Below are 19598 nucleotides of genomic sequence, written 5' to 3' on the forward strand. Positions count from 1 at the left end.
GGATACACCATGAGAGATCAGAGTTCAAAACCCCATGGGGGTATGGCATGCATCAAACTTTGTGCTAATTTCATTTCCAGGTAACTTTGTAGTTGTTCCGCAAGGTTTTTGATTTTGATCCGGCACCTGATTTTGGTGGTCCGTTTTTTTAACCTAGTCCTTGTCTTTAACTCAGCATTTTGATTAATCTGTTTTCCAGATTTTAATAGTCTTGGATCTGTCCGGTGTTCAGTAGTTGGCTTGTTTTCCCGGTCGTAGGGAAATTCCCTTGTTCCTACAGGGGCAGTTCCTTTTCTCTCTTCTGGAGAGATGGAGGAAGTTTTTCCTGGGAATTTCTTTACTGGAATATTCCTGGGTTTCTTCGTTTTCCTTCTATTAGGAAGGATCTGGTCTACTGTGACTATCCAGTTGGCTCCTTCTGAGGTAGTTTTCCTCATCTGACTCTAGAAATTCAGTGGGTCAAGGGTTTCTCTTGTCTGCAGTGTACCCTCCCTTTGGGTTCCCGAGGGGTAATGAGGATAGGTATCCTGGATCCCGAGTTAGTCTCTCTGGGTGTCGGTGCCTCTTTCCTGCTTCTTTTCCTTAGGACCTTGTGGCTAGAGATTCGTTATCTGATCTCCGGGCCTTGTCAATGCTGGGATTTTTTAATCTCTCTTGTTCTTTGGGACATTGACAGTTACTGCTGTGATAGGACTGTTTGATCGGAGTAGGAGTCAGAAATTCTGACTACTCTGTTTGGGCATCCACCATGTATCATGTTTCCCGCAGGATCCTTCCTTAGGTTGGGAGGCCTTGCAGTTGGTTCGGGAACCTTCCTTTAGCGGGTAGTTGTTTTTTCTTTATTGGTCAGGGAGTTGTCCTCCCTTATCCCGTTTTCTAGTAGGGGGGGAGATGGTCCGCCCTGCTTTCTGAGTTTTTTTCTCTTGTTCCTTTCCAGGACTGTCCTGGTCCAAGTTTGCTAGCTACTAGGTTGGCTAGTTACTATGGTTTGACATTTGGTCTGACTGCCTATCCGATGACTTTCGTTTTTTTTATGACCTATTTTTTATGACCTACGGGTGTTCAGTTTCTCTGTGCTAGTTAGCTGTCTATGGTAGGGTAGTCTTGTTCTACCTTTTTGTCCTTTTGTCCTTCTGGGACTTCGGTTCCAATTAAGGCTTCACATTGGTTCCTTTTGGATCTATGTAGGAGGTGATCTGGAATTTTTCCTTTCTTTGTTCTCCTCCGTCGGTAGAGTGTTTTCTATGGGACTTTGTCCTCTTGCAGCCTGGTTGCTGCTCTTTTTTAAGTTATGCTAGGGGCTTCTCTCTCTTTTTTGTCCCTGAATCTTCAGGGATTGTTTCTGGAGGTTCTTTCTGACCTTCTTATCTGTTTCTTCCCTTCTTTCGGTTAGGGAGTATGTGGTGTGGGAGTTTGTTGTTGTTTCCCTTGCCATTGTTCATGGAAAGGTTTTTATTTGTGTACTTCTGGAGAGTGGGACTTTTGTCTCCTCAGAGGTTTTTGTGCTCAGTGGAGTCCAGAATTTAGAGTGATCTCTAACTGGGATCCTTTATGGCTCGAATTGTTGGGCAGTTACCTTGTCCTCTTTCCATATTCTTGCTCTTCCTGCTTCTGTTGAAGTAGTTTTTTGTATCAGGAATCCGGGTTGTGTCAGGCTGTGGTGCCATCGGAATGGGCCACCTTTTTGTTCCTGCCCATTTGCATTTATTGTCTTCTATAAGCTTGGGTATTGATTTCCCAGAAGTAATGAATGCAGCTGTGGACTCTCCCCGTTTTAAGACGAACAACTTACATTATGCTTACCTGATAATTTTCTTTTATACTGAACGGGGAGAGTCCACAGCTCCCCGCCCATTTTTTTCTGTGTGCGGCCTTAAATTCTTTTTTATTCGTTCTGGCACATTTTTTCACCCTGATATTTATCTTACTGTTCTTTGTTCCCTTGGCAGAATTACTGGGGGATGAGGGAAGTGGGGGAGGTATTTAAGCCTTTGGCTGGGATGTCTTTGCCTCCTCCTGGTGGCCAAGTTCTGTATTTCCCAAAAGTAATGAATGCAGCTGTGGACTCCCCCCATTCAGAAGAAAAGAAAATGATCAGGTAAGCATAATTTAAGCCCAGAATCAGCAATTTTAAAAACAGCATTTTATTTTAGCCAAATTAAGTCACATATAATAGTAAATTACTATTATATAATGTGACTTTTAGTTTGGCTAAAATAAAATGCTATTTGTTTTTAAATAGCAAAAAAGTCAAGTGCTGATTCTGAGCTGAAACTCTACATTAGAAGATTATCTACAAATAAATAAAAACTATGGAATCCCTTATGGGGGCTAAAGAACCAGCTGCAGACAGACTCATCATATAAAGTTCTCACTGTCACTTACATAATGATGTATTTAAAACAAAGATTAGACTTATTAATATATAATTTAGTGACAGCTATAAATGAGTTACTACAAGTGAGCAAACAATTACTGTGGTAGGCCTGTGCACTTCCAATTCAGTGGAATTAAATTACAGGAAAATGTTGGATAAATATTTTATATTACAATCTGAAAGTGTTTAATGCCTCTTTAAATACATTAAATAATAAAATTATTGTTGCCATATGTTTTACCCTTATAAATGAGTTAAACACATAGTTAAAGTTGCATGCAAGGTATAACACTCTCATTCCATAACCAAGCAGATTAATATTAAAATGTTTTAACACATAAGAATATTTTAATTCTTACACAGTTACATTAAGGCACTATAAAGGTACAGGATCAGTGGTGGGCAGCGCCGATGAACTTGCATGATTAAAATGGGGCATATCATTTTAAACAACTTTCCAATTTACTTTTATCACCAATTTTGCTTGGTTCTCTTTGCATTCTTAGTTGAAAGTTAAACCTAGGAGGTTCATATGCTAATTTCTTAGACCTTGAGGCCGCCTCTAATCTGACAGTTTTTCACCACTAGAGGGCGTTAGTTCATGTGTTTCCAATAAATAAAATTGAGCTCACGCATGTGAAGTTACCTAGGAGTAAGCACTGATTGGCTAAGATGCAAGTCTGTCAAAAGAACTGAAATAAGGGGGTTGTCTGCAGAGGTTTAGATACAAGTTAGTCACAGAGCAAGGAAAAAAGTATATTATTATAACCGTGTTGGTTTTACAAAACTGGGAAATGGGTAATAAAGGGATTATCTATCTTTTTAAATAACAAAAATTCTGGTGTTGACTGTCCCTTTAAGTAAATTTAATCCAAGGCACTAGGCAGCAGTTACTAACCAGTTAGGCAGGCAGCAGTGCAGTGGTGTATATATATATATATATATATATATATATATATATACACAGGTAGCCCTCAGTTTACGCCAGGGTTAGGTTCCAGAAGGAATGGTTGTAAATCGAAACCGTTGTAAATTGAAACCCAGTTTATAATGTAAGTCAATTGGAAGTGAGGGAGTTAGGTTCCAGGCCCCTCTCAAAATTGTCATAAGTAACACCTAATACATTATTTTTAAAGCTTTGAAATAAAGACTTTAAATGCTAAAGAGCATTATAAAGCTAATAAAATAATCAGACAACACAGAATATATAATTAATCTAAGTTACATAAACAAAAACATTTGCTAAACAGCATTATAAACCTAATAAAATAATCACACAACACACACTTTATTTGCATTTTTCTGCAAACAATTCTTTCTATGCATTCCAATCTGGACTGATTTATAGACCGGAAGATCTTGTTCCTATGAAAGCTGCTCGATAGCTCAGGTCTAGTTATACTGATTAATTTTAGCTTGCTTGGCTTGCATATCTTTGCTGCAACACAAGCAGACAGCTCCACCTACTGGCTATTTTAATCAATGCACTGCTTCTCAATGCTTTTCAATAGGAGTCACATGACTGAAAAAAAGGTTGTTATTCTGAAACGGTGCAAATTGAACTGTTGTAAATCGAGGGCCATCTGTATATATATATATATATATATATATATATATATATATATATACAGGTGGCCCTCGATTTAAGACTTGTCAGGTTTAATAAAGTTTCAGAAACGCTTTTAGGAAATGCAAAAAGATCAAAATGGCTGAATAATAAACTTTACTACTAGATGAGTCAGAATTAGTTGAAGCATTCATGTGTCAAGGTCCAGGAGGGATTCAGACAGAGGTGGACAGTTGGTTGCAAGTGGTTAGTTACTAAGTAGTGTTAATGTCTACCGACTCCTTACCTGATATATACTTCAAGTGATACAGCACCTGTAGGTATGTGCTCGTTTATACCTGGGGTTCCTGCCAAATCACTTTAGCCATACCACTAGGCCAGGTGAGAAATGTGGCGGCAGTGTTGGGATCCTGCTCTCCCCCTCCTGCACTTATCAATACCTACCTCCAACCCCATCTCTCCCTTTCTCCTACTTTGAAGTCCACTGTATTCACCTGTTCTCCCACCTCTCCCTCAAAGTGGCAGTCATATATCCCCCTCCTGGACCGACCTCCCATTTCCTTGACAACTTTGCCGCCTGCTTCCTCACTTTCTCTCTTCAAATATACCAACCCTAATTCTTGGGGACTTCAACATTCCCATTGACAACTTATCTGCCCCTGCTGCCTCTAAACTTCTTTCACTCACATCCTCTTTCTGTCTCTCACAATCCACCCTATTCCCGACTCACCATGATGGACACTCCATCGACCTGGTATTTTCCTACCTCTGCTCTATATCTGACACCACCTGTCGCCCTTTTCCCATTTCAGACCATCACCTGGTCACCTATAATATTATTGCAACAGCTAAATCCACTTCTCCATCCCGCCCCCGCACCTGTAGAAATACACATGCTGTGGATCTGCTCCAATTTTCAAAAATCATTCAAAATCTCCTCCCTCACACTTCCACTATAACCTGCCCTGATATCACTACAGCCCACTATAACAAAACTCTCTCCTCTGCATTAGACACACTTGCCCCTCCCCGTCAGTTACAGCCCTGGCATGCTCAGCAAACACCCTATTTGCAAAAATGCTCCTGTACTGCTGAGCGTGTCTGGAGGAAAACTCACTCTGAACCTGATTTCATACACTATAAGTTTATTCTTCGTTCATACACTTCTGCCCTTCACTTAGCCAAACAAACCTACTTCTCTTCTCTCATAGCTACTCTTTCCTCAAACCCTAAATGACTCTTCTCCACCTTTAACTCTCTAATCTACCCATCTGCTCCACCCTCCATCTGTCTTTAGTGCTCAAGAACTGTCAGACTACTTTTTAAACAAAACACGTACTATCCAAAGCAACATCCCAACACCAACCTGCAATATTCCAACAACTGGCCCAGATACTCCCTCTGCCACCCTCTGCATCTTCCATCCAGCCACTGAGAATGAAGTTTCTTCCTTACTATCTTCCTCATGCCTCACTACCTGCCTGCTCGACCCCATCCCTTCCCATCTAATACCCTCCCTGTCTTCCACCCTCACTCCTGCTCTTACTCACATCTTCAACCTATCTTTCTCTACCGGCTCATTCCCATCTTCTTTCAAACACGCAAAATCACTCCCATACTCAAAAAACCCTCCCTTGACCCTAATTCTCCTGAAAGCTACCGTCCCATATCACTGCTTCCACTAACATCAAAACCCCTTGAAAAACTAGTTTACAATCGTCTAACCCACTTCCTGTCCACCAACTCTTTGCTTGACCCCCTGCAATATGGATTCCGCCCCAAACACTCAACTGAGACTGCCCTTACCAAGGTTACTAACGATCTTCTCTCTGCTAAAAATATTGGCCACTACTCTATACTCATCTTACTTAACCTCTCAGCTGCCTTCGATACAGTTGACCACCCCTCCTCCTACAGATTCTTAGGTCTTTTGGACTTTGTGGCACTTTTCTTTCCTGGATTCACTCCTATCTTTCCCACAGGTCTTTTTCTGTGTCATTTGCTGGCGACTCCTCCTCTCCTATGCCTCTATCTGTTGGAGTACCTCAAGGATCTGTTCTGGGTCCTCTACTCTTCTCCATCTATACTTCTTCACTGGGTAAACTTATCAACAGTTATGGCTTCAAATATCACCACTATGCTGATGACACCCAGATCTACCTCTCCACCCCTGCTCTCTCTTCCTCTGTCCTTTCTCATGTCAGCAACTGCTTATCTGGTATTTCTTCCTGGATGACCTCTCACCACCTAAAAATTAACATGTCCAAGACTGAGTGCCTTCTTATCCCCCCCTCAAGCTCTACGCCTACTTCTGACTTCTCTATCCCTGTTGATGGGGTCCAATGTTGCTCCATCATATGCCAATCTATTCATGAATGAATTTGAGGAATGTGTTGTCTATGAAAATAATATCTTTAAAGAAATGGGTGCTGTTTGGTTGTGCTTCATATATGGTAAGGCGACATTGGATCCCTAAATAGGTTTGTTAGAGAGCTCAATTCTGCAGTGAGGGGGTTGGAATTTTCTGTGACTTACAGTGAAGAGTCAGTGTCCCTTCTAGACACAGTAATATATAAAAAGGGTAACACTCTTACATTTGATCTCCACACTAAATAAACTGACAGAAATACTCTTTAATACAATTTAATCCCCTTAGTCAGAAAATCCAAGGGATAGTGAACAAGCATTGGAGTATATTACGGGATTGTCATGAAGACATCCCTGAATTTAAAACACCTCCTCTCTTAGCACATAGAAGGGTTAAAAATCTGAGGGACCACATAGTGAGTACTGATATAGGATCTAAACGTAAAGCTGAACAAACACATATTGGTAAGAAAGTGACAGGCAGCTACCCCTGCCTTAGCTGTATGAGCTGTAGCTCTATCATAAAAGGTGATTCCTTCTATCATCCCCATAATGGGAAAACTATTTTTTTACATGTGAATCAAAATTCGTGATTTATTTGATCAAATGCCCTTGTTCTCTAATTTACTTAGGTGAAACTACTAGGAAGGTAAAGGATAGATTGAGCCAGCACAGGTCAAACATCAGATGCGACAATTTAGAAGCACCTCTATCAGCACATTTTATTGATAAGGGACATAACTTCAGCCAGCTAAGGTGGCAAGTAATTAACCAGGTAGGGACACAAAGAAGTTGATTAGATAGGGAAAAACTTGTCACACAGAGGGAGATGCAATGGATAGATAGATTAGAAACACTTAGACCTAAGGGCCTGAATAAAGATTACGATCTAACTATATTTTTCTAATGTGGTATGATTTTTTTATTATAGACCTTAGTATCCAGTATGTATCAAATAATAGAGCAAATATCCATCAGTGTATACTTTTGATTAGATTGTGTATTATTGTTTTTAAAGGTATATAAGTATCTTTGGCAAAACTTGTTGAGTGGCAACAAAAGAAGTTAATATGGAAAGGAATTTATATTGCAAGGCATTAAGATACATTCGGCTAGATTTAGAGTTTTGTCGGTAAAGACCCGCATAGCTAACGTAGCTTTTTGTCCCAACGCACCCATAAGACAACGCTGGTATTTAGAGTTGTCTGAAGGACTGCGTTAGGCTCCAAAAAGGGTGCGTTGAGCCGAATGTACCGCCACTTCAACCCTCAATACCAGCGTTGCTTACTGTAGCGGTAAGCTGTCAAAACGTGCTCATGCACGATTCCCTCATAGGAAACAATGGGGCAGTTTGGGATGAAAAAAAACCTAACACCTGCAAAAAAGCAGCGTTAAGCTCCCAACGCAGCCCCATTGTTTCCTATGGGGAAACAGTTTCTAAGTCTGCACCTAACACCCTAACATGAACCCCGAGTCTAAACACCCCTAACCTTACACTTCTTAACCTCTAATCTTCCGCCCCCGCTATCGCTGACACCTGCATTAATTTATTAACCTCTAAACTGCCGATCCGGACACCGCCGCAACCTACATTATACCTATGTACCCCTAATCTGCTGCCCCTAACATCGCCGACACCTATATTATATTTTTTAACCCCTAATCTGCCCCCCCAACGTCGCCGCTACCTTACCTACACTTATTAACCCCTAATCTGCCGACCTGACCTCGCAGCTACTCTAATAGAGTTATTAACCCCTAAACCGCCGCACTCCCGCCTCGCAAACCCTATAATAAATAGTATTAACCCCTAATCTGCCCCCCCAACGTCGCCACCACTTAACTTCAAGTATTAACCCCTAATCTGCCGACCGAACCTCGCCGCTACTCTAATAAATGTATTAACCCCTAAAGCTAAGTCTAACCCTAACGCTAACACCCCCCTAAGTTAAATATAATTTTAATCTAACAAAATAAATTAAATCTTATTAAATTAGGATTTATATTTATTTTACAGGCAACTTTGTATTTATTTTAACTAGGTACAATAGCTATTAAATAGTTATTAACTATTTAATAGCTACATTGTTAAAATAATTACAAAATTACCTGTAAAATAAATCCTAACCTAAGTTACAATTAAACCTAGCACTACACTATCAATAAATTAATTAAATAAATTACCTACAATTACATACAATTAAATAGACTAAATTACAAAAAAAAAACCCCACTAAATTACAAAAAATAAAAAAAGATTACAAGAATATTAGGCTAATTACACCTACTTTAAGCCCCCTAATAAAATAAAAAAGCCCCCCAAAATAATAAAGGTCCCTACCCTATTCTAAATTAAAAAGTAACCAGCTCTTTTACCAGCCCTGAAAAGGGCTTTTTGCGGGGCATGCCCCAAAGTAATCAGCTCTTTTGCCATGTGGGTGGTGGGTTTTAATGTTGGGGGGGTTGTATTTTTTTTTACAGGCAAAAGAGCTGATTACTTTGGGGCAATGCCCCACAAAAAGCCCTTTTAAGGGCTGGTAAAAGAGCTGGTTACTTTTTAATTTAGAATAGGGTAGGGACCTTTATTATTTTGGGGGGCTTTTTTATTTTATTAGGGGGCTTAGAGTAGGTGTAATTAGCCTAATATTCTTGTAATCTTTTTTATTTTTGGTAATTTAGTGTTTGTTTGTTTTTTTTTATTCAGTTTAGCTTATTTAAATGTATGTAATTGTAGGTAATTTATTTAATTAATTTATTGATAGTGTAGTGTTAGGTTTAATTGTAACTTAGGTTAGGATTTATTTTACAGGTAATTTTGTAATTATTTTAACTAGGTAGCTATTAAATAGTTAATAACTATTTAATAGCTATTGTACCTAGTTAAAATAAATACAAAGTTGCCTGTAAAATAAATATAAATCCTAATATAGCTACAATATAATTATTCGTTATATTTTAGCTATATTAGGGTTTATTTTACAGGTAAGTATTTAGTTTTAAATAGGAATACTTTAGTTAATAAGATTTAATTTATTTCGTTAGATTAAAATTATATTTAATTTAGGGGGGTGTTAGGGTTAGGGTTAGAGCTTTAGGGGTTAATACATTTATTAGAGTAGCGGCGAGGTCCGGTCGGCAGATTAGGGGTTAATACTTGAAGTTAGGTGGCGGCGACGTTGGGGGGGCAGATTAGGGGTTAATACTATTTATTATAGGGTTTGCGAGGCGGGAGTGCGGCGGTTTAGGGGTTGATAACTTTATTATAGTGGCGTTGAGGTCCGGTCGGCAGATTAGGGATTAGTAAGTGTAGTTAGGTAGCGGCGACGTTGGGGGGGGGCAGATTTGGGGTTAATAAATATTATGTAGGTGTCGGCAATGTTAGGGGCAGCAGATTAGGGGTTCATGGGGATAATGTAGGTGGCGGCGGTGTGCGGTCGGCAGATTAGGGGTTAAAAAACAAAATTTATGCTTACCTGATAAATTTATTTCTCTTGTGGTGTATCCAGTCCACGGGTTCATTCATTACTTGTGGGATATTCTCCTTCCCAACAGGAAGTTGCAAGAGGACACCCACAGCAGAGCTGTCTATATAGCTCCTCCCCTAACTGCCACCCCCAGTCATTCGATCGAAGACAAGCAAGAAAAAAAGGAGAAACTATAGGGTGCAGTGGTGACTGTAGTTTAAAAATAAAAAACCTGCCTAAAAATGACAGGGCGGGCCGTGGACTGGATACACCACAAGAGAAATAAATTTATCAGGTAAGCATAAATTTTGTTTTCTCTTGTAAAGGTGTATCCAGTCCACGGGTTCATCCATTACCTGTGGGATACCAATACCAAAGCTTTAGGACACGGATGAAGGGAGGGACAAGGCAGGCACTTAAACGGAGGGCACCACTGCCTGTAAGACCTTTCTCCCAAAAATAGCCTCCGAAGAAGCAAAAGTATTGAATTTGTAGAATTTAGAAAAAGTATGAAGGGAAGACCAAGTCGCCGCCTTACAAATCTGTTCAACAGAGGCCTCATTTTTAAAAGCCCATGTGGAAGCCACCGCTCTAGTGGAATGAGCTGTAATTCTTTCAGGAGGCTGCTGGCCAGCAGTCTCATAAGCTAAGCGGATTATGCTTCTTAGCCAAAAAGAAAGAGAAGTTGCCAAAGCCTTTTGGCCTCTCCTCTGTCCAGAGTAGACAACAAACAAAGCAGATGTTTGACGCAAATCTTTAGTAGCTTGTAAATAAAACTTTAAAGCACAAACCACATCAAGATTGTGTAAAAGACGTTCCTTCTTTGAGGAAGGATTATGACATAATGAAGGAACAACAATCTCCTGATTGATATTCTTATTAGATACTGCCTTAGGAAGAAACCCAGGTTTGGTACGCAAAACTACCTTATCTGCATGGAAAATCAGATAAGGGGAATCACACTGTAAAGCAGATAACTCCGAAACTCTTCGAGCCGACGAGATAGCTACTAAAAACAGAACTTTCCAAGATAAAAGTTTAATATCTATGGAATGCAAAGGTTCAAACGGAACCCCTTGAAGAACTTTAAGAACTAAATTTAAACTCCATGGCGGAGCAACAGGTTTAAACACAGGCTTGATTCTAACTAAAGCCTGACAGAACGCCTGAACTTCTGGAACCTCAGCCAGACGTGTGTGCAAAAGAATAGACAGAGCAGAAATCTGTCCCTTTAAGGAACTAGCAGATAATCCTTTCTCCAATCCCTCTTGGAGAAAGGATAAGATTCTAGGAACCCTTGGATTCACACCAGTGAAGATATTTACACCATATCTTATGATAGATTTTCCTGGTGACAGGCTTTTGAGCCTGAATTAAGGTATCAATGACCGATTCGGAAAAACCACGCTTCGATAGAATCAAGCGTTCAATCTCCAAGCAGTCAGATGCAGAGAAATTAGATTTGGATGTTTGAAAGGACCTTGAAGTAGAAGGTCCTGCCTTAGCGGCAGAGTCCATGGTGGAAAGGATGACATGTCCACCAGATCTGCATACCAAGTCCTGCGTAGCCATGCAGGAGCTATCAAAATCACCGAAGCTCTCTCCTGCTTGATCTTGGCAATCAGCCGAGGGAGCAGAGGAAATGGTGGAAACACATAAGCCAGGCTGAAGGACCAGGGCACTGCTAGAGCATCTATCAGTGCTGCCTTGGGGTCCCTGGACCTGGACCCGTAACGAGGAAGCTTGGCGTTCTGACAAGACGCCATGAGATCCAGTTCTAGTTTGCCAAATAGTTGAATCAACTGGGCAAATACCTCCGGATGGAGCTCCCACTCCCCCGGATGAAAAGTCTGCAGACTTAAAAAATCTGCCTCCCAGTTCTCTACTCCTGGGATATGGATAGCTGAAAGATGGCAAGAGTGAACCTCTGCCCATAGAATTATCTTTGAAACCTCCAACATTGCCAGGGGGCTTCTTGTTCCCCCCTGATGGTGTATATAGGCCACAGTCGTGATATTGTCCGACTGAAATCTGATGAACCTGACCTCCGCTAGCTGAGGCCAAGCCTGAAGAGCATTGAATATTGCTCTTAGTTCCAGAATGTTTATCGGAAGGAGGGCTTCCTCCTGAGACCGTGAGCCCTGAGCCTTCAGGGAGTTTCAGACTGCACCCCAGCCCAGAAGGCTGGCATCTGTCGTCACTATAGTCTATTCTGGCCTGCGGAAGCTCATTCCCCTGGACAGATGGACCCGAGATAGCCACCAGAGAAGAGAATCCCTGGTATCCTGATCCAGATTTAGCAGTGGGGACAAATCTGTGTAATCCCCATTCCACTGACTGAGCATGCAATGTTGCAGCGGTCTGAGATGTAGGCAGGCAAGCGGAACTATGTCCATTGCCGCTACCATTAAGCCGATTACTTCCATACACTGAGCCACTGATGGCTGAGAAGTGGAATAAAGAGCACGGCAGGAAGTTAGAAGCTTTGATAGCCTGACTTCTGTCAGAAAAATCTTCATTTCTACTGAATCTATCAGAGTTCCTAGGAAGGAAACTCTTGTGAGAGGGGAGAGAGAACTCTTTTCTTCGTTCACCTTCCACCCGTGAGACCTCAGGAATGCCAGAACAATGTCCGTATGGGAATTGGCGATTTGAAAAGTTGACGCCTGTATCAGAATGTCATCTAGATAAGGAGCCACCGCTATGCCTTGTGGCCTTAGAACTGCCAGTAGGGACCCTAGAACCTTCGTAAAGATTCTTGGTGCCGTGGCTAACCCGAAGGGAAGAGCCACAAACTGGTAATGCCTGTCTAGGAAGGCAAACCTGAGAAACCGATGATGATCTCTGTGTATCGGAATGTGGAGATAAGCATCCTTTAGATCCACGGTAGTCTCCATCTTGAAGGATGGGACCCTGAGAAATTTGTTTAGGATCTTGAGATCCAAGATTGGTCTGAAAGTTCCCTCTTTTTTCGGAACTATGAACAGATTTGAATAGAATCCCTGCCCTTGTTCCTCCCTTGGAACTGGGTGGATCACTCCCATGGACCAGAAGGTCTTACACAACGTAAGAATGCCTCGATCTTTATCTGGTTTGCAGATAATTGAGAGAGATGAAATCTCCCTTTTGGAGATGAGGCTTTGAAATCCAGAAGATATCCCTGGGAAACAATCTCCAGAGCCCAGGGATCCTGGACGTCTCTTGCCCAAGCCTGGGCGAAGAGAGAAAGTCTGCCCCCAACTAGATCCGGTCCCGGGGGCTACTCCTTCATGCTGTCTTAGAGGCAGCAGCAGGTTTTTTGGCCTGCTTTCCCTTGTTCCAAGCCTGATTAGGTCTCCAGACTGGCTTGGACTGGGCAAAATTTCCGTCTTGTTTTGCAGCAGAGGAAGTTGAAGCTGCGCCCCGTTTAAACACTAAGTACTATGAGGGTTAACATAAAAATTACCCTTATCTTTTAAGCATGATCCCAGTCACTGTTAAATCACTGTATCAGGCTTACCTCAAATATATCAGGCACTGTCAGCATTTTCTAGACCTTATCATCTCTCTAGAAAAAAATATACTGAACATACCTCAAATCAGGTGATTTGCCAACCGTCCCCCCAATTGAAGTTTTCTTTCCATACTCTTCAGTTATGTGTGAGAACAGGAATGGACCTTAGTTGCAAACCGCTAAGATAATCAACCTCCAGGCAGATTCTTCCACCAATTTCTGCCTGAGAGTGAAACAGTACAACACCGGTACCATTTAAAAATAACAAACTTTTGATTGAAGGTAAAACTACACTAAGTCACCACATATCTCTTGATACTTCCTTTCTTGTCGAGAGCTTGCAAGAGAATGACTGGGGGTGGCAGTTAGGGGAGGAGCTATATAGACAGCTCTGCTGTGGGTGTCCTATTGCAACTTCCTGTTGGGAAGGAGAATATCCCACAAGTAATGGATGAACCCATGGACTGGATACACCTTTACAAGATAAATATTTATTATAGTGGCGGCGATGTGGGGGGACCTCAGTTTAGGGGTACATAGGTAGTTTATGGGTGTTAGTGTACTTTAGAGCAATGTAGTTAAGAGCTTTATAAACCGACGTTAGCCCATAAAGCTCTTAACTACTGACATTTTTTGGCGGTAGGAGTCTTGTCGGTAGAGGGTCTACCTCTCACTTCAGCCAAAACTCTAAATACCGGTGTTAGGCAGATCCCATTGAAAAGATAGGATACTCAATTGGTGTAAGGGGATCTGCGGTATGGAAAAGTCATGGCTTGAAAGTGAGCGTTAGACCCTTTCCTGCCTGACTTTAAATACCAGCGGGTGGCCAAAAAAAGTCAGTAGTTAAGAGCTTTATGAGCTAACGCCGTTTTATAAAGCTCTTAAACAGGTACAGGACTACTACTTGGCTACAGACTGTGAAACCTGGTTGTTACAGATGTGCCAGGTGCACGGCTTGCAACAGTCTACTAACTACAAAATTCTTTACCCATCCAGGTACCAACCGTAGATATACTATCCGACATAGAGTAGCCTGCACGACGACATTTATTGTTTATTTGTTACATTGTCCGTGTGGGTTATTCTATGTTTGAAAACAGTAGATGATCTCCGGACGAATATGGCCAATCATCGCACTACAATTAGAGCTGATTTAGAGAAAAAGGGGTCTGAACAGCCTGTAGCTCGCCACTTTGCATTGACTGGCCATACTGCCGCTATTTTGAGATATGTTATCACTGATCAAATCCCACCTCCTGGGAGAGGGGGGATAGAGGCACAATGCTGTTGCAGTGCGAGTCCAGGTGGATATTCAACCTGGGGACTTTGGTTCCTGGTGGTTTGAATACACACCTGGATTGGCAATGTTTCCTTTAAATGATGCTGTCCATTATGATCTTTGATGTCTCTGTCACTTTATTTTTTAGCAACGCCATGTCCGGTAACCACAGCAACGGGCTGAGCCTGCACAGTGGTGCGGCCAGGATGCCGGGAATTTTTTGGGTTGGTAGCGTGGGTGTTTGGTGGAGGGTATATATGTAGTAAGGTATGTGCACTTTTTTTTACTTTATGTGGTCTGAGGACGGGGATAATATCCCCCAAAACATCACTGCTGTGATTAAATAAACTAAATGTTAATATTATAAAGATCCGGTGAGTGCTTTTCATTACGCTCTTCTGGATTTTCATGTTAATTGCACCCTGGTATATATATATATATATATATATATACACACATATATATTTATTTATTTATTTTTTACAGTACCTATAATAATTATTAATTATATTAATATTTTTTTAATATTTTGTATTTAATCATCACATAACTTGCCTTAAGATAACTGATTCTTCATGTGCGCTAATTATACACTGTGTTAGACTTAAAGCGGGAAACCCGAGGTGCATTATGCATATTTTACATTCCAATGTTCTTCACATAGAAAAAAAAAAAGTTTTATTATTAAATATATATTTCTAATGCATACAAGGAGAGAAGCACTCTACCAGGAATGAACAACAGCTAAATAGCTTGTTCTATGGCGAGTTCCCTGGGTGAGACGACACGTAAGGCATGTGAGAGAATGAATAAACACAAATCCAGCATCAGGAGGGGGAATCTAGATGCCCCTGTGGCGTATCATTTTATTAAAGCTAAACATCATATTTCACAACTTAGGTTTCAAATTATTGAGCAGGTACATAGACCTAGGAGAGGTGAGAGGTGGTAATAGAGAAATTCTATTAAAACGGAGAGAGGCTTTTTGGATTTTCAAGTTAGGGACTTTACAACCTAAAGGTATGAATAGAGATCTGGATTGGTCTATTTTTCTATGAAATTGGAGTTATAACTGTGATAGGCTGCTTTCTATGATTTTTTAATTACTATTTTTAAGAGGTAGTTTGCACTTTGTCCTTTATGTGTCATTTGTTAAAGAATTGAAAAGTAATGATGCATTAACAGGGATTCACCATTAGAGGGTGTAATAGAAATGAAAAGGTTAAATATATCAGCTGTTTGTTAATTGTTCCCTGATTACACATATGTATATAAGGATGTGATTTAGTGCTACTCTGCATCCACATGATTACGCGGTAACACCCCGAAACGTTGTGGGCTTTTGTGCCATATAAACTTGGTGAAAATTTATGCTGCTGCCTTCTTTGAACAAGGAACATGACAACCTCAGACAATCAATTTCTATCTACATCTGATAATGTTATTGTAATATATATATATATATATATATATATATATATATATACGTTGATTGGAGTAGCCGTGTTAGTCCAGAGATTTAGATATCAAAATAACAAGAGTATTGCATTGAGCAATGATACTTTTTTATTGGACTAACTATACATTTATAAGTTGACAAGCTTTCGGAAGAGTTTCTTCCTTTATCAAGTCTAAAGTAATACTAACCAATTCAATGGAATTTACAGATTGTATCTTAAAACACAGAATAGCTAAGAAGACAGTGCAGGGAGAGGACGAGGTGTCGTAAAAATCATGAGGGGGGCTTAGGTAACAGGCAGGCAGTGTCCAGTGGAGGAGAACAGACAGGGGAAATATATAGCTTTACATGGAGCATATACTGACATAAAGTTATATATCAACATTGAATCAATATCTATAAATATGTGAAAATGTATATACAGGGGGAATACAAAAGTAAAAAAAAAGACAAAAGTGTGGACATAGGCTTACCTGTGTATCTATGTATAAAGAAAGTGGAATATACAATGTAATTGACCAATTGAAAGAACATTACAAAAAATGTTGATAATGTGTTAAGAATCCAAAGTCCACATTTAGTCCAGAATTAAACAGGTTGAAGTGCATTATCATTTTCATTTCAAAGGTTTTTCTTTCCATGGTGTTTTTGAAGTTGCCTCTGAGAATTTTGATTTTGAGGTTTTGGATGGAGTGGTCAGGTTGGGTGAAATGGTGACCAAAAGGGGTGCAGTATTTTGTTTCACAGTGGTTTTTGATTGAGTGTCTGTTTAAGTTCATTCGAAGGTGCAGTTTTTGGCTTGTTTCTCAAATATAGCATCCCATTTCACATGCAGTGCAATGTATCATGTATACCACATTTGCAGATATACTGTACATGAATATGCCCCTTTAATGTTATAAGATTTATTATTGTAATTTGCTGTGCTGCTTTCACAAACGTGTTGACACAGTTTGCAGAGAGCTTTATAGCAGCACTTGGTTCCATTCTGAGTGTTCTTTTTCTCAACGGGTAGCTTCCTATGTACCAGTTTCTGCTTTAGGTTAGGTGTTTGTCTGTATGGCAGGATTGGGGGTTTTGGAAAGATTTTTTTGAGTGTGGGATCCTCTAAGAGTAGTGGCTGTAAGTCTTTTATGATTTTTCGTATCCCTTCCACAGCAGGGTTGTATTTGACTACTTTGGAAGGGATACGAAAAATCATAAAAGACTTACAGCCACTACTCTTAGAGGATCCCACACTCAAAAAAATATTTCCAAAACCTCAATCCTGGAATACAGACAACCACCTAACCTAAAGCAGAAACTGGTACATAGGAAGCTACCCCTTGAGAAAAAGAACACTCAGAATGGAACCAAGTGCTGCTATAAAGCTCTCTGCAAACTGTGTCAACTCATTTGTGAAAGCAGCACAGCAAATCCCAATAATAAATCTTATAACATTAAAGGGGCATATTCATGTATATCTGCAAATGGGGTATACATGATACATTGCACTGCATGTGAAATGGGATGCTATATTGGAGAAACAAGCCAAAAACTGCACCTTCCAATGAACTTACACAGACACTCAATCAAAAACCACTGTGAAACAAAATACTGCACCCCTGTTGGTCACCATTTCACCCAACCTGACCACTCCATCCAAAACCTCATGGATTCTTAACACATTATCAAAACATTTTGTAATGTTCTTTCATTTAGTCAATTACATTATATATTCCACATTCTTTATACATAGGTACACAGGTAAGCCTATGTCCACACTTTTGTCTTTTTTTAACTTTTGTATTCCCCCTGTATATACAATTTCACATCTTTATAGATATTGATTCAATGTTGATATATAACTTTATGTCAGTATATGCTCCATGTAAAGCTATATATTTCCCCTGTCTGTTCTCCTACACTGGTCACTGTCTGCCTGTTACCTAAGCCTCCCTCATGATTTTTACGACACCTCGTCCTCTCCCTGCACTGTCTTCTTAGCTATTCTGTGTTTTAAGATACAATCTGTAAATTCCATTGAATTGGTCAGTATTGCTTTAGACTTGATAAAGGAAGAAACTCTTCCGAAAGCTTGTCAACTTATAAATGTATAGTTAGTCCAATAAAAAAGTATCATTGCTCAATGCAATACTCTTGTTATTTTGATATATATATATATATATATATATATATATATATATATATATATAAATACAGAGAAGAAGATGCACTCTCAGGACTTTATGTTGATAGCTTTACATGGAGCATATACTGACATAAAGTTATATATCAACATTGAATCAATATCTATAAATATGTGAAATTGTATATACAGGGGGAATACAAAAGTTAAAAAAAAGACAAAAGTGTGGACATATTATTTTCTTATGTTGCTTTTTTTTTTTTTTATAAGAAAATAATTGGTCTTGTGTGGACTGAAACGTTGACCTGGATATGATAAGAAACTGAAAATAAAAAGTTGGAATTACTGTATCAACATAAAGTCCTGAGAGTGCCTCTTATTCTCTGTATTTATCTGTCAATCAATACAAGAGCACCCAGGCATCAAAACAAACAGCGAATGCTTGGATCATCCATCTTCAGTGTATATATATATATATATATTCCTATTTTTCTATAGGAATATATATACAGGTATAGGTATATATAGATATATAGAAATATCTATTTAAAAAAAAAAAATCGCTATGTGAAGAACATTGGAAGGTGAAATAATAATTACTTATGTTGGGTTAGAGCAGTGTTTTTCAACCAGTGTGCCGTGGCACACTAGTGTGCCGTGAGAGATCCTCAGGTGTGCCACGGCAGACTGACAGCAGTGTGACATATTTTTTAAACTTTGCTTGTTTTTTACTCCCAGTGCAGGGGTAGTTTGTAGGAGGCATGGCATAACAGCACAATACATACAGTATGTGTGTGTTTGTGTGTATGTGTGTATATATATATATATATATATATATATATATATGCTGTATTAGGCTACAATGTGTGATTTTTTTAAAATTTTGGGATGGTGGTGTGCCACAGGATTTTTTTAATGTAAAAAAGTGTGCCACAGCAAAAAAAAAAGGTTAAAAATCACTGGGTTAGAGGGCAAGGGATAAGTGTTAGGTTTTTTCTTCTGCACTCTCCATTGTAATCCATTGAAATCTATGGGGAGAAAAAGTTTGTGTGGTCACGTTATCCAAAGTCTTTTAGTTAGCACGTGTCAGGTTTTAGTTTGAGCTAATTTTGATACTGTCTATCTTTTGATGCCAGTAGTTCCAATGTATTTGTAAAGTAATCATTTATTTTAGTAATATTATATGGTCAGGATATCTTCACCTGAGAACATAAATTGATTCTGCATTATTTTTGTTTATTTTTTTTATTCTAAAAACCCTTTCCTGGGCATTAATCATTAAGGATGTATGATTGCAACACCATGGGGTTTACTTTGTATGTGTTGTGTCATGGGCCTTAGATAATTAAAACATTTGACTTATTTTCCTTGAAGCAGTGATTTGAAGGAAGTTGCAAAGAATTAGTCATTTTTTGAGACTTGTTGAAGCAGCTAGGTGCTATATAAAGTCATGTACGGGACACA

This window comes from Bombina bombina, chromosome 3, assembly GCF_027579735.1.
Source record: "Bombina bombina isolate aBomBom1 chromosome 3, aBomBom1.pri, whole genome shotgun sequence".
NCBI lineage: Eukaryota > Metazoa > Chordata > Amphibia > Anura > Bombinatoridae > Bombina > Bombina bombina.